Genomic DNA, 15,739 nt, shown 5'->3' on the forward strand with positions numbered 1-15,739 from the left:
TGTACAAGAGAAATATAAATGGATGCTTTATTTTTTCCAACTATGAATAATAATCTTTAATATTTTGTGAGATAAAGCTAAATCTAACAAAAAATTATGAGGCAAATATATTTACTCTTTCAACAGCAACAGTATGCCAAAAAAATCTAATAAAGTTAAAACTCTGCTTTTGAAAATAAATAAGGCATAGAAATTTTTAAAAATTTGCAAACCCAAGATTATTAACATCCTTCACTGATACTAAACTCCTCACCAATCAACTAAGATGACATGTCAGCATGTTTTAGGGGTGGGGGAGAAATATGGAAGAGAAAGGATCGTTTCTTCTATTTTTCTCTGAGAAATGAAGCTGAAAAGGGGGAATAGAGCCATAGTCTCAGGATTCACAGCAACGACCAATGCGTGTACTGTCTGGACTTTTGACAAAGTGTAGAGATGATTTGTGATAACCAATGAATATCCTAATGAGCAATAAACAATGCAAAAAATACAATAACTATTTTGTGAGAAGATTCAAAAATAAAATTATTTTTCCCACCTGTTACAAATAGGTAAATATTAGTCTGGTACACTGAATTTCTCCCAAAGTATGATTATAAAAATATACCTTTTGGGAGACATTTTCTTTTCCAGTTCATTGAAAATGCTTTTTTAAAGACTGTTGCAACATATAAAATATTATTTTCAATTTAACAAAGTCATAGACTAATAAAAGTTGATTTTTATTTTATTTAACTTTTGCTGATTTTTTTTTTAAGAGAGAGAGGAAGGGAGCGAGAGAGACAGACAAAAACATTGCTTTCTTCCTGTATGTGCCCTGACTGGGGATTGAACCCACAACCTTAGTGTGTCAGGAGTATGTTCTAACCAATTGATCTATCCTATCAGGGCAAGGTGACCTTCATTTTATTAGCTGTTTACTCCAATCACTTATGTGCAATGATTATGAGGTGAAACATTCTTGACAACACAGTGAACTTTTATACTAGTATAATCAAGGAATACAAAACAACAGCCATTTTAACTTGTATCATGAGACTTTCATAGTGCTGGGAAACAACCTGCTCTATAGGACATGATTTTTATTACAATACAACTTTATTTTCAACCATGTCTTTCATATTATAAAATGATTAACAAAGTTAAATAATGCAATTACAGAGAAAGCAGGAACAGTGAAAAAGAGAAATTAAGAGGTACAGACAGGGAGAACGTTTACTACTGAGACTGGAAGTGAGACGGGAGTCGATGAGGCGGAGAGAAGCAGGATGGCAGGAACTGCAGAGAATATGGCTTGTGCTTCCGCAGAGAAAGGAGGAAGGAAAAGGACTTCTCACGAAATAAACAAAAGGAGACAATGGGAATGAACTTGAGCCAGGACCACGCAAAGGCTAGGTTCACAGTGTCATGTAGGAACCTGGAAAACAAGTTTAAAACTCAAAAGGTTCTCAACTCAAAGTGAAAAGGCACAGAAAAAGATGAAATGGAGAGGCAATAAGGCAGTGTCATCTGCTAGAGGCAGTCATAATACCATACTGCAAAATATCCCACAGAGACATGTCAGTGAAGTGAAAGAAAAAAAGACCATTTAGGCAGCTTTGCAGCACAATATCACAAGGTAAGAGTGCATAATGTGGTACGAAATCAAGAAGAAAGGCCGTCCCTTAAATGCTATTTCTGCATCCTGCTGAAACTGCTCAAGAGACACTATTTTGAGGAAAGGACTTTTCTGGTTGATTCTAGACATAAAGATCTGGGAGAATGAAGGAAATGATCAATCAAGAAAAGTGAAATTATGGTTCAATTTGATACAGAGCTGACACTCATATACAGCCTTCTGTCTAGCTCCCCCCTTCCAAGTTTCTATGGCACCGTGTACTCTCATATCTCCTTCCACCTCTCAAATAATTGCTTCTTAGTTTCCTCTTGGGTCGTCTGCTGCTTCCTTCTCAAATGTATAGAAGTACCATGAAAGGAAGGCTGTTTTTCTGATAAAATGACACACCAGGACATTCCACCCACCTGGGCACCAGTCTTCTGCCTCTCCCTGCTACTTCCACATACCCACCACACCTGCTGTCTACCCACCAGAACTGCCCCTGTGCTTTTCCACTCAGGCTGGCTCCCCTGGAATGCCCTTGCTCTTCCTCAGCTTGGCACCCCCTTAACCATCCTTTAAGGTCAGATTCAGACCTTATCCATCACTTGCTTTATCTTTGCTCTTACAGGTGGTGTGTCATTTGCTATGTGGAGATAATGTTCTACCCTAACAATGAATCCCTCAAGTTCAGAGAATGTGTCAATTATAGCTACACACTTAGGTCCTAGTACAGCGGTTCTCAACCTGTGGGTCGCGACCCCAGCGGGGGTCCAACGACCAAAACACAGGGGTCGCCTAAAGCCATCAGAAAATATATATTTCTGATGGCTTTAGCCGCTGAGAAGCCACGCTACCGTGTGTAGCAGCGCCATTCAGCTTGAACGCAAGCCATTATCCTGCGTTCCAAACTGAATGCCTGCGGTCATGCGCAGACGTGATTGCATCATCCGACCCGGGCCTAAGGGGCGGGGGAAGTGGGGGAATGCTGCACAGTCCATACAGCGTGGCTGCTTGTCCAAAGCAGCGCATTACGTGTGTCCGGTGTTTGCTGACATCATCAGTGGGCGGGTGCAGCAAGCGCTGGAGGACAGAAGCCTAGGAGGTGGAGAGGCGGAGAGCCAAGAGAGCCTATGAGGCAGCTGCTGGTGTAAAAAAGGTTAATAATGTAAAAACAGTACACACACCATACACATAATACTGTGTAAGTGTAAAGTGCTTTGTGTGTAATCATTACACAGTACACAAAGCAGCTTACACTTACACAAAGCACCATACATTTACACAGTGTGAACTACATCGGTCTTATACTATAAGACACCACTTTAAGATGTAGTTCACACTGTTCCCCAATGTATAATTATCTCCCATATCTCCCACTATTTTCCCATATTCTGAATGAGGAAACTGCTGAAATCAGCGGTTTCCGGCATTGAATCCGCCTCCTATTGATTTCATTGGGAGTGCGGCGGATTTTGTGGAAGAGAGCTCCTGAGAATCTCAGGTTACCACACAATCCGCTGCAGCCTTCTTTTGATTTCAATAAGAGGCAGAGAAATGAGTTTCCGACACATTTCTTCCTCTCCTATTCAAGTCAATGGGAGGCCACAGCAGATTCCGCTCAAATATAGAACATGTTGCTTAATTTTTTCCACACTAGAACTTTTTCTAGAGCAGAAAAATTCCAAAGGTGAAATCCGCCACCCCCATTTTCTGCTCTAGGAAAAGTTCTAGCGTGGAAAAAATTAAGCAACATGCTCTATATTTGAGCAGAATCTGCTGTGGCCTCCCATTGACTTGAATAGGAGAGGAAGAAATGTGTCGGAACTGCATTTCTGCCGTACAGGGGATCTCTCTTCTGGGGAATCCACGGGTCTCCCATTGAAGTATCAATAAATGAGATGTGGATTCCACTGCAGAAACCACTGCTTTATAGTGTGAAAGAGCCCTGAAAGATACCATGCTGTGCAGAAACTGCAGTGTATCCTATGATGTAGTTCACACTGTTCTATATAGAAAACTTGCCACTAATCTGGAAAAAACAGATCCATTAGTTAAGCAGCTATTTACGGAATGGTAGCCCCAATACACTAGGTAAGGAGGTCCATTAGTAATAAATATTTCTCAATATGTAATTAAATATTGTTTTTGTGATTAATCACTATGTTTAAATTGTTTGATTTGTAGCAATGAGAATACATAATGCATATCAGGTATTTACATTGCGAATCATAACTGTAGCAAAATTACAGTTATGAAGTAGCCACCAAAATTATTTTTTGGCTTGGGGTCACCGCAACATGAGGAACTGTATTGCAGGGTCACGGCATTAGAAAGGTTGAGAACCACTGTCCTAGTACATGCCAATATACACTCAATCAACATTTGTTTTGTTTTTTGAAGACTGGCAGAGTAGTTGACAGCAGATAGTAAAACAAACACAGAAATTAAACTAGTGACTCCTCAAGATAAGGTACAGGCTGATCGAAAAAAGAAGCAAAAGAAATTCCATACTTGATATAGAGAAAAAGAGGGAAAAATGGATAATAAAAATGAAACGCAACAGGTGAGAATCAAACAGATGACCTTCTTTGAAGCCATCCAATAAGGAATAGCATGCATATTGAAATCTTACTGCTCAAAGAGACGGCCAAAAAATGTAGTAACTTCTCTTAGTATAAAAGCAGGCCCTGAATACATAAAAGACTTGATCTTGGCCACAAAGAAACTCTGATGGAAATTAAAGAAAAATTCATAAAAGAGATGATTAGAGAGGTAAAAGAAAGCTATTTTCTCAAATACAATGATTTTTTTAATAGTCTGAATCTGTGTTAAGACCATAGGGTGATTATTGGGAACTGGAAAAACTATGGATGAAAAAGAAATTCTTAAAAGAGGGGATAACCTAAGAACAAGAAAGAAAAGATGGTACAAAAAAGGCAATAATATAAGAATAAAGGTAAAAAGACAGGTTGATATTGTTATCAGGAAAAGTAGCCTTTTTCTTTATCATAATTATTTACATTCCAATGTACTGTATTGAAAAAACTATCACATTGGCAGTAAAGAGACCTCTGGGGTGGACTATTGACTTCATGGCCTCTCTTCCTCTAACCAAATTCCCCTCCAGTTAAGACATTATTATTATTATTATTATTATTATTGATTTTAAACAACAAATCCCCAATATAGAATAAATAGAGTTCTTAACCAAACTAGGTGATGAACAGGGAGAATACCGCCTCCTATCCATCTTTAAAACTTCCTGGAAATCCAGGCAAGTAAAGCAGAAGGCGGCAGGGCACAAGACAGAAGCAAATGGAAAGGCCTTGGGAAAAAGCTTGAAAACCAGAAGCAAATAATACCTTTCTCTCTTCCAGGAAAATACAAAAAGCACTGGGACACAGTGGGTGCAAGACTTCTGCTGAGGTAATGAACAATGGCGAGGACTTATCAAGAAGTGCTAAGGCGACCCTGGCCGGTTGGTTCAGTGGTAGAGTGTCAGCCTGGCGTGCAGGAGTCCCAGGTTTGATTCCCGGCCAGGGCACATAGGAGAAGCGCCCATCTGCTTCTCCACCCCTCCCCCTCTCCTTCCTCTCTGTCTCTCTCTTCCCCTCATGCAGCCAAGGCTCCATTGGAGCAAAGTTTGCCCGGGCGCTTAGGATGGCTCTGTGGCCTCTGCCTCAGGTGCTAGAATGGCTCTGATTGTGGCAGAACGATGTCCCAAGATGGGCAGAGCATCACCCCCTGGTGGGGATGCCAGGTGGATCCCAGTCAGGTGCATGCGGGAGTCTGTCTGACTGCCTCCCCGTTTCCAACTTCAGAAAAAGAAGAAAAAAAAAAAGAGAAGTGCTAAGGCGTGACCAGCTGTAACAGAGTTAACAGAGTGTCAATCTGGGATGCAGAGGTCGCAGGTTTGAAACCCCAAAGTCACCAGCTTGAGCACGGGCTCACCTGGCTTGAGCATGGGGTCGCTGGCTTGAGCCCCAGTCAAGGAACACATGAGAAACAATCAATGAACAACTAAAGTGCCGCAACTATGAGTGAATGCTTCTCATCTCCCTTCCTGTCTTGCTTGTTTGTGCATGGGTGCAAAAAAAAAAAAAAAGGAAGGAAGAAAGGGAGGGAGGGAGGGAGGGAGGGAGGGAGGAAGGAGAGAGAGAAGAGAGAGAGAAAGAAAGAAAGAAAGAAAGAAAGAAAGAAAGAAAGAAAGAAAGAAAGAAAGAAATTAAGAAAGAGGAAGGAAGGAAGGAAGGAAGGAAGGAAGGAAGGAAGGAAGGAAGGAAGGAAGGAAGGAAGGAAGGAAGGAAAGAAAAGGCTAAGAGGTCAAACTAGGAATGCACTTGACAGAAACAAGAGATAAGATTTAGAATTAATTTAAACTAATAATTAATAATTATTAATTCTGCAGAATTTCTCTTTACTCTTTCTTTCTTAGGCTTTCTTTAACAAGCATATCTAAATTTATAAAATACTGCAGGGACATTTTCAGAGCTGGCAGGGACATTAATATTCTTCAGCAGCAAGAAAAAGAATTAGAGTCATTAAAAAAAAAGCAGAGCTCTAAGATATGTGAATTGTGAGTTTCTGATACAATGGGTCTGGAAACCCTCTTTTTGTCCAAGATACTCTATCACTAAGTGACAAGGAAGGACATGTTTCTAATTACACAGTTATAATAATATAAAATACCTTAGATAGAAACGTTACTATGCTGCATTAGCTAGTTACCTTTTTCTTCATTGTTTAATGATGAGTACAAATAAACCATCTGAATGGAAAGAACTATACAATTAGAATAACCCTGATTTTTGGCAGATATATAAGTTACACTTAATTAAAATCTGGAATATTAAAAATTAGGAATGTCTTGTTTAGGATAATTTTAATGGACTCACTGAAAAGAAAAAAACATATCTCGGTTAAAATTATAAAGTAAATATAAATTTACTTTAGCCAAATACTAGCTATACATCTCTGTACATTAAAATAAAGAGTATTTAACATACTAAAAATATACTGAATTTAGTTAGCTTTCCTAACAAAAGTCCAAGCACAAGATCATAGGAATGTCACTGCTAGCCATTCAACCTAAAAGAGCAATCAATTAACTAAAATAGCATAATACTATTAACTCTGGGGTATAACTTATTTAGATTCTGAAAAATATACTCCTGTATAAGTGTACAGTTCAATGAGTTTTGACAACGGCACGTACCAATGTAACCACCATGAGAACCAAGATTTCTATTCACCCAGCTCCCTGGTGTCCTCTTCCAGTTACCCATCCACTCTGCACCTAGTGAAAATTGATCTCATTCCTGACACTATAGACCAGATCATCCTCTATGCTAGAGTTAGGTCTTAGTGAAACAGGTGTCTTGTTTATTTTGCTCAGTATACCTTTGAGCCTTATCTCTGTTATATGTATCTGCCATTTGTTCCTTTTTATTGCTGAATCATATATCTATTATATGCACATATCCATTCACCTGCTATTAGACATTTTGGTTGTTACTAGTGCCAAGATGCTTCTAAAATGGCTGTAGCACTTCACATTTCTACCAGCAATATATGAGAGTTCTAGATACTCCACAACCTCACAAGACAGTTAATATGGTCGGTCTGTAGCTATTTCAGTGGGTGGGTGCTGATATCTTGTGGTTTTCATTTGCAGGTATCAATTGACCAGTAATGATGTGGAGTCTCTTTTCATTACTTATTTACCTTTTATTTCTTTAACCAAATTTCTATTTTGTCCATTTTTCCAATCACTTTTTTCTTATTATTATGGTCATAAGAGTTCTTTACATATTTTTTTTTTCAGAGAGAGAGGGATAGACAGGGACAGACAGACAGGAACGGAGAGAGATGAGAAGCATCAATCATTAGTTTTTCATGGCGTGTTGCAACACCTTAGTTGTTCATTGATTGCTTTCTCATATGTGCCTTGACCGCGGGCCTTCAGAGACCGAGTAACCCCTTACTGGAGCCAGCAACCTTGGGTTCAAGCTGGTAGGCTTTTTGCTCAAACCAAATGAGCCCATGCTCAATCTGGCAACCTCGGGGTCTCGAACCTGGGTCCTCTGCATCCCAGTCCAATGCTCTATCCACTGCGCCACCGCCTGGTCAGGCGTCTTTACATATTTTAAATACTCTTTATCAGATATGTTTTACAAATATTTCCTTATAGTCTGTGCTTGCCTTTTCATTTATTTGATATTTTTTAAAGAGTTTTCAATTTTTATTGAGCCCAATTTATCTTTTCTTTTTCTTTTATAGCATATTTTTTATGTCCTAGTAAACATTTTTGAGTAGGTATTATCAAGTATAGTTTCAAAAGTGACAGACAGTATTTAATATCTTATATTTGGGAACAGTTATTTACAGATTAATAAAATTTTAAGATGGTATCAAACTGGATGCTGCAAATACTTCCAGTGTGAATGCAAAATGATAAAGCCACTCTGGAAAAGTATGGCAGTCTATCACCAAACCCCACACACTTAACAAACTATCTAGTGATTCCACTCCTACATACTTATCCAAGTATATCAAAATCCTACATTCAAACAAAAATCTGTATACAAATGTTTATAGCAGATTTATTCATAATCACTCAAATCTGGAAACATCCAAGATGTATTTCAGGCAAATGGATAAACATTGGTACAACCATACAATGAGATACTTATCAGTAATAATGTCTGAACATTTTGAGCCAGGCAACTGTATAAATCTTAAAATGTATTTTGTAAGTGAAACAAGCCAGACCCAAAGGCTACATATTGTTCAATTTCATTTATATGATACTCTGGAAACGGCAAGGCTATAGGAAGGCAAACAGATCAGTGGTTGCCAGGTAGTCAGGGGAAAAGACAGGGTTGACAACAATAACTAAAAAGGGGACGGGGTGCGCACAGAGAAATTCTTAGGGCGATGGAATAGTACTTTTTGATTTTGTTGTCTGCCTTTGTTTTGGACCAAAACTAGTCAAATTGGAGACGTTCTTGTTTATGGGTGTCCTAGCTTATTAGTCTGTTCTTCACCAGTACGCACAGTGAGTGAAAGGTATATACTAGTTGCCATGTTCTGCCCATTCATTATATCTTGAAGACAGGTGGAAACAAGCTGGGCAATTAGAGCAAATGGTCTCTAATAAAAGTTAATGGAAAAAAATAGAATAGTTTTAAAATAATAACAATTATCTTTAGCATAAATTAACAGGGTAAAGGATACATAAATAAGAGCAAGCTCATTTAAAAACAATTTAAAAGTCCTTAGAAATTAAAGACATGATGCCAAATAAATTGAAAATTAAAATTTAAGAAAAGTAAATGACCTGGAACACAGAAGCAATAAACCTAAAATCTATTGAAAAAATAATTCAAGAAGAGACTGAAGCTGACAAAAATTCAAGAAAATGCTAGCTAGACTATCATGTAATACTATAGAAATTCTAAAGGAAAAGAAACTAACACTTATTCACATAGAAAACAAAGAAAAACAAAATAAAAATATTTCTGGACATAAAGGTATAATTTGCATAACTTTTTTTCAAGTGAGAGAAGGGAAATAGAGAGACAGACTCCTACATGTGCCCTGACCAGAATCCACCCAGCAACCCTCATCTAGGGCCAATGCTCGAATCAACTGAGCTTTCCTCAGTGTCTGAGGCAGACTCTCCGAGGAGCTATCCTCAGTGCCCCAGGGCGACACTAGAACCAATCTAGCTACTGGTCAAGAGAGGCAAAAGGAGAGAGAAGAGGGAGAGAGAGGAAGGGGGAGAGAAGCAGATGGTAGCTTGTGTGCCTTGACTGGGGATCTGCATGCTGGGCCGGTGATCTATTCTTTGTGCAAATTGGCCATAGGTTCCAAAATTCTTTTAAAAATATTATGCAAAAATGTATTTCAGGCAACAAAGAAATTAAAATAATTTTAAAAAGGGGAAAACAATACAAAAAGGAAGCAATGACCTTAGAATTAAATCTAAATCACTCCAGATAGAGTGCTGATAAAGTTGAAAGGAACAGTTAAGAGTAAAACAGAAGATAAGTAATGTAAAAAGAAAATAAAATCAATAGAACCAAGAATACAGGGACAGCAAGAAGTCAAGGTTTCTCCTTTTAAACGGAGGTATGAGCATAACAGAAAGTCAGTTGTATATGGTTCGAGAATTTGCAAACTTGCAGGGGAGAAAAAAGTAAATATGAATAAGTTAAATATTCGTATTAAAAGATAAACGCTTTTGCACAAGGGATCCTTGTGATAGAATGATTCTGTGTTTTAGTGATGGTTGTGGTCACAAGATTGCATAAAATTACAGAGAAACTAAATGCACACACATGCATAAAAAAACTAATGAAATCTGAGTATGGTGTGAATATTGTATCAATGTTAATTTCCTAGGTATAATATGCTATAGTTACACAAGATGTTACCATAGGAGGAAACTGGATAAAGTGTATACAGGATCTTTCTGTATCATTTCTTATAATTGCACATACATCTATAATTATCCTTTTAAAAATAGATTTTTTACAATTCAAAAAAATAAAGACAAATTTTCAAACTGAGAGGAGTTAAGACTGAAAAGAGAATGAAAGTCCAGCTGTATGACGTTTGATGTGTAAGAGCGGAAAGTAAAGCAACATGATGTAGAAAGACTGAAAATCAACATATGGGCAATAAAGATCTATCTGGTATACACAAAACTGACAGAGATGACGATAGTAATACAGACAATGCAGACTCCAAGGCAAAAATCATTAAACAGGGCAAAAAAACTTTTATATTTATAAGAGTAAAATTCATTAAGAATAAACAAATGCATATAGTAATCAATAAGGATAAATAACCAAATTCAAAGTCACTATAGGAGACAAACATATATATTTCCCTTACTAATTTTTCAGTTCTGAGAAAACAAGAAATTAAGAATATAGCATGTTATAATAGATGTGTCAAATCAAAACAATAGGGAAAGGACAGCTTATCAAAAATACTTTTTAAAAAAATGCCTAAATACTTAGAAAAGTTATTATCATAGTGACCATTTTTAAATCTAAATATATAATACAAAATATCCAGTAAGAGAATATTTAGAAAGAATATTTTAATAACCTTGGGGTAGAAATTCAGAGGCCATAAAGGATGAGAATAACAGAACTGACAATATATATATTAAAGATTTCCATATAGCAAAAGCTCCTAGAAACAGCATTAAAAGAATAAACTATATAAAAAAAAATTCTAGCAAATGGACTGACCAGGCAGCGGCACAGTAGATAGAGCATCGGCCTGGGATGCTGAAAACCCAGGTTCAAAGCCCCGAGGTTTCCGGCTTGAGTGTGGGTCACTGGTTTGAACATGGGATCATAGACACGGCCCCATGGTCGCTCACTTAAGCAAGGGGTCACTGGCTCGGCTGGAACCCCTCAGTCACATATGAGAAAGCAATCAATGAACAATTAAGGTGCTGCAACGATGGGTTGATACTTTTCATCTCTCTCCCTCCCTCCCTCCCTCCCTGTCTGTCCCTCTCTTCTCTCCTCTCTTTCTCATGCATGCCTGTTAAAAAAAGAAAAAAAAATACTAGCAAATGATATACCGACTCATTAATAGCCAAATGGAAAGAGCTACAGACCCTGACCAGTGGCTCAGTGGAGAGAGTATCACCCCAGCATATGGACGTCCCAGGTTCCTGGTCAGGGGAGAGGAGAAGCGACCATCTGCTTCTTTCCCCTCCTCCCCATTCTCTGTCTCTTCCCCTCCCACAGCCAGTGCCTCGATTGGTTCAAGCGTTGGCCCTGGGCACTGTGGATAGTTTTCAGTTGGTGGGAGTGCATCAACCTCAGATGTTAAAAATAGCTGAGTACTCAAGCATGGGCCCCAGACAGGGTTGCTAGGTGGCTCCTGCTAGGGACACATGGAGGAGTTTGCCTCACTAACTCCCCTCTTCTCACCTAAAAGAAAAAAAAAAAGCTACTACAAATCAGTAAGAAAAGGAGGAACACTTCAATAGAAAACTAAGTGAAAAATATTAAACAGGTAAGTAACAAAAGGATATAAATGCCTAATAAACATTTACAGATATTCAAATACATCAATAAGCAAAGAAATATACAATTAAAGCAGTAATAAGAGTTATTTCTCAGCCATAAAATTAAAAAAATGTAAAATATGATTGTGCCATCTTAACAACAGCGGTTTTGAGACAATTCTTCACAGGTCTCTCACATTTCTGTAGTATGTCTTATAAGCTCAGGCACTGAGAGCCTTTTTCCAGACTGTTTTTTCAAGAGTGCTTCCATAGCAAACATCTTCGAAGAGAAAGGTCCCACTCTGGAGGAAAGGGCAGATTTGTTTACTATCTAGCATAATAAAGATAATGTCTCTATCTAGGGCAGAGGTTAGGCAGGTTTACTTGTAGGTAGCGTATTATGAAAGATTCAGGTTCCCTAAGCTCATGGTTCCTCTCCTGTAAAGCAATCTACTGCATGTGCTGGAATCATCTGGCCCTCATCACATCACTTAGTGTAAATTAGGGTTCAAGGAAACAGCACAAAATATTGATGACTCCCTGGCTACTTTTACTGCTATTCTTTGTCTCTGACCCAGGAGTCTCACGTCTTCTGCCACCAACCATGACACTGTTAGGCTTGCAAGTTGGGTAAAATCTCACCTTGACAATTTTGGGCAACAATGTGGCAGCAGCAGCATTCTCATACATTGTATAAATTTGCTCTTGCAACATTTTGAAGAGCAATGTGAAATAGTCTTTTTAAATTTAAGACACAGCCTTTGACCCATAGCTTAGTCTTTCCTAAATATTTACACTAAGGAGATAAACAAATGGGCAAATATAGACATACAAAAAATGATCCCTGTAGTTTTGTTTGTAATAGAAATAAATTTGGAATTGGCTAAATATCAACAGGAAATTGGTTATATATTAAAATTTGGGGTTATTCCTACAAAAAAATACCAAAAAGTTTTAAAAGATAATTTTATATGCACTGACATAAATTGTTATCAATTATTACTAACTGGAAGTTCTAGATCATTATATGCAGCACGCCAACATTTATGAAATGAATGTAGACTTATACACATTTATTTCTAATGTTTGTAAGGAGAGAGAATAAATGATAAAACAGTGATAATCTACTGGATAGGTGGGCACACAACATATTTGCTTTCTCCTTGACTATTTCTGTACATATTATTTGACCTTTTTTTTTTAAAAAAAAAGAATGTATACATTTATTTTATGATCTTACAAAGTTTCTAAGTATCTATTATAGCAATGCTTAGAAATTGATTATATTTAAGATGTCCAGTTGAGATGGTAAAATACAAATGGACATGGAGCTAGCTGTTCCAGGGATCACTCTATAAGCTTTTATCCCTTGGAGCTGATGAAACCAGGTACAGAACATCCTGAGTTAAAGCTGATGAGAAACACCAGTTAAAACACACAGTGCAAATCAAAGCCACACAGAATTTGAATCCAGCTGCTTCTCTATGTATCACTCTGAGGAGCAACTCTACCTGGAGAGTTCTGCATTACCAAGAGAAAGGATTTAACAATGAGTAATGATTCAACTGACCATGAGAGAAGCAAGCTAAAAAATTATTTCAAGGATAGGCAAGAAACTTCAAAGGTATGGAGGGTTAAAAAAGGAAATCGACTTACCCCACTAAATGTGTTCAGCCTAAAAATATTTAATGATGTCTACTATATGCCACACATTGTTTAAATCCCTAGACATTAAAACACATTATAGAGTTAGAGTGCTAAGAGTGGCATGGTATCAGCAAAGGAAGCCAGGGAACACTAAACAACTTCACAAGATCCAAGGATAAACAAGAATTAAGGCCTAAGATAAATACAGTATTTGCTATTAGATGGGGAAAATAGAATTCAACAAATTATAATGGGGTCACTGGCTAACAATTTTTGGGGGAAAAGTTAGAGCCTTACTTTCTTTCTTATTCTAAATATTGTTGAGGTAGGTTAAGATTTAAATACTAAGAATAAGACCATTAAAAAATGCTAGAAGGAAACAGTGGTGGATACAACAAAAGGTCTAAGAAGATACCAGAGTTAGCACCATGAAGTTAAAATAAACTATGTAAGAGGATGAGGTAATGCCACTAACATAGTAAAGAAAGAAGGCATAGCTTTTATTAAATGAGTATATTTCTAAGTAAAAGATAAGCAGTTAGCAACACTTTAAGATGCCATTATACAGAGGGCTATAATCGCATTACTGGATCATGGCATTAGTAAAAAGAAATTAACCATCTTACATTTGAGCTGACCCGATTTTCAAGTCCCCAATAAAATGGAAAAGCATAAAAATACAGGTTCAGAAAAGCCAAAATTTGACACAGCAGTTAAAAATATTTTAAAAATTTGTACTCAGAAGAGGTGTTGAAAGAAGATTCTGATTCAATGAACAATTGAAGAGTGCCTACTATTGGGTGATGCACATTGCCACTGGAAATGTAAGTACTGCCCCTTTCTCCCAAGAACTTAATGTCTATAGGAGCGTTAACGTATTAGGAAAATCTTCCTCTACTCCAGTGGTCCCCAACCTTTTTTGGGCCATGGACTGGTTTAATGTCAGAAAATATTTTCACGACAGGCCTTTAGGGTGGGATGGATAAATGTATCACGTGACCGAGACAAGCGTTAAGAGTGAGTCTTGGACGGATTTAACAGAGGGAATCTAGTCATTTTTTAAAAATAAAACATCGTTCAGACTTAAATATAAATGAAACGAAAATAATGTAAGTTATTTATTCTTTCTCTGTGGACTGGTACCAAATGGCCCACGAACCGGTACCGATCCACGGCCCAGGGGTTGGGGACCACTGCTCTACTTGACCAACAGGTACAATATATATGTAATACGAACAACAGAAACGTGTAGTGAGCTTTAAAGGGGGGAAAGGTGCCTATATTTTAACTTTAAAAACCGAGACGTACACACCAGGGAGCAAAAACTGCAGCTTGTGTCCTGGAACAACCAGAACAAGCAAGAACCCGCACCTGCAGTCTTAGCGAGTTCTCCAGGGCTTAAAGCCAGACACGGTATCCTGCCCACGGATCTACCTGACCACAGATTTGTATTGCCTTGACTTTCTAATTACTTGTATATTTCAATTAGTGAATGCATCCCTGAGACTGTGGTGATGAGTTCTTAGGAAATGCAAAACCATTCCCTTTGCTAACATGTTGACAGGTGGGCAAAGTAGATGTTCATCATCACAGTGCACTCTAAGGGCAGCCGTAAACAGAAACAAGACTGCTGCCGGCTATCTCGTGCTCTTTCCTCCATGGGCCTGGTCAAGGCAAAAACCATCGGACGCCAGAGGAAAACCAAAGCAGCACAACACAGGAGCAACAAGTACAGGCGTGCAGGTGGCTGATGCGGGGCTGCAGGGCCACCAGGGCCCGCAGACACCGCGGTGTAAACAACCCTGCCCGCTCGCACGCCGAGGCAACGCCTCGCGCCCGGCGGACAGACTGCTGAGGGAAGCAGCGCCCGAAGGCCGTAAGCAGTTTTCAGGGTCCCCAACAAGCCCCGCAAGCGCGGCGTGGGCGGCGGGGGAGGGGCGATGACGGGGACCTCTGCAGCGCGCCCAGGCTCGCGGAGCGCGGCGCTCCGGCCCGGCCGGGCCCAGCCCCAAAGGCAGAACATGAAGACCTGCAGGAGGGAGAAGTAAAGGAAGGGCCGTACCCTGCAGGGTCCGGGAGAGCGCGCGCCGGGGCTTCCAGCGATCAGGGAGCGCGGGGAGACCCGGGCACGAGGACAGACCCCACACTCCCGCGCCGCTGCGCGACCGGACCGCAGCGAGCCGGGCCCAGTGCGACCCGGAAGGAAGACGTAGAGGCCGCGACGAGAGGCGGGGCCGGGGGCGGGGCGAGGCCGGAGGGGAGGCGGGGCGCCGCTCCCGCTGGAGGCCTTCCGCGTCGGGACCGCCCTCTCCTAGGCGGAAGCTTCCTGGTCCGGGACACGCCCTATAAACTTTCCGGTTACTCCCGGCGGGTAGTGCCGCTTGCAGGTCCGCTGCAGCAATAGCCTTTCCTGGCACCACCCTCCAGTCCGTAGTGTAGTCCCGCTGGGGCTA

General features: G+C 39.5%; 1 protein-coding gene across 3 annotated transcripts in view; it reads right to left on the reverse strand.

Annotated features, from left to right (window-relative positions):
- Window positions 1-15,487, reverse strand: part of FBXL4 (F-box and leucine rich repeat protein 4) — a 79,000-nt gene extending 63,513 nt beyond the window's left edge. For all 3 annotated transcript variants that reach the window (XM_066254395.1, XM_066254382.1, XM_066254388.1), the window contains exon 1: window positions 15,349-15,487. The gene's annotated coding sequence lies outside the window, so the exon portion shown is untranslated. The remainder of the gene's footprint in view (window positions 1-15,348) is intronic.
- Between the last annotated feature and the right edge of the window lie 252 nt (window positions 15,488-15,739).

This window comes from Saccopteryx bilineata, chromosome 1 (assembly GCF_036850765.1).
Source record: "Saccopteryx bilineata isolate mSacBil1 chromosome 1, mSacBil1_pri_phased_curated, whole genome shotgun sequence".
Classification (NCBI taxonomy): Eukaryota; Metazoa; Chordata; class Mammalia; order Chiroptera; family Emballonuridae; genus Saccopteryx; species Saccopteryx bilineata.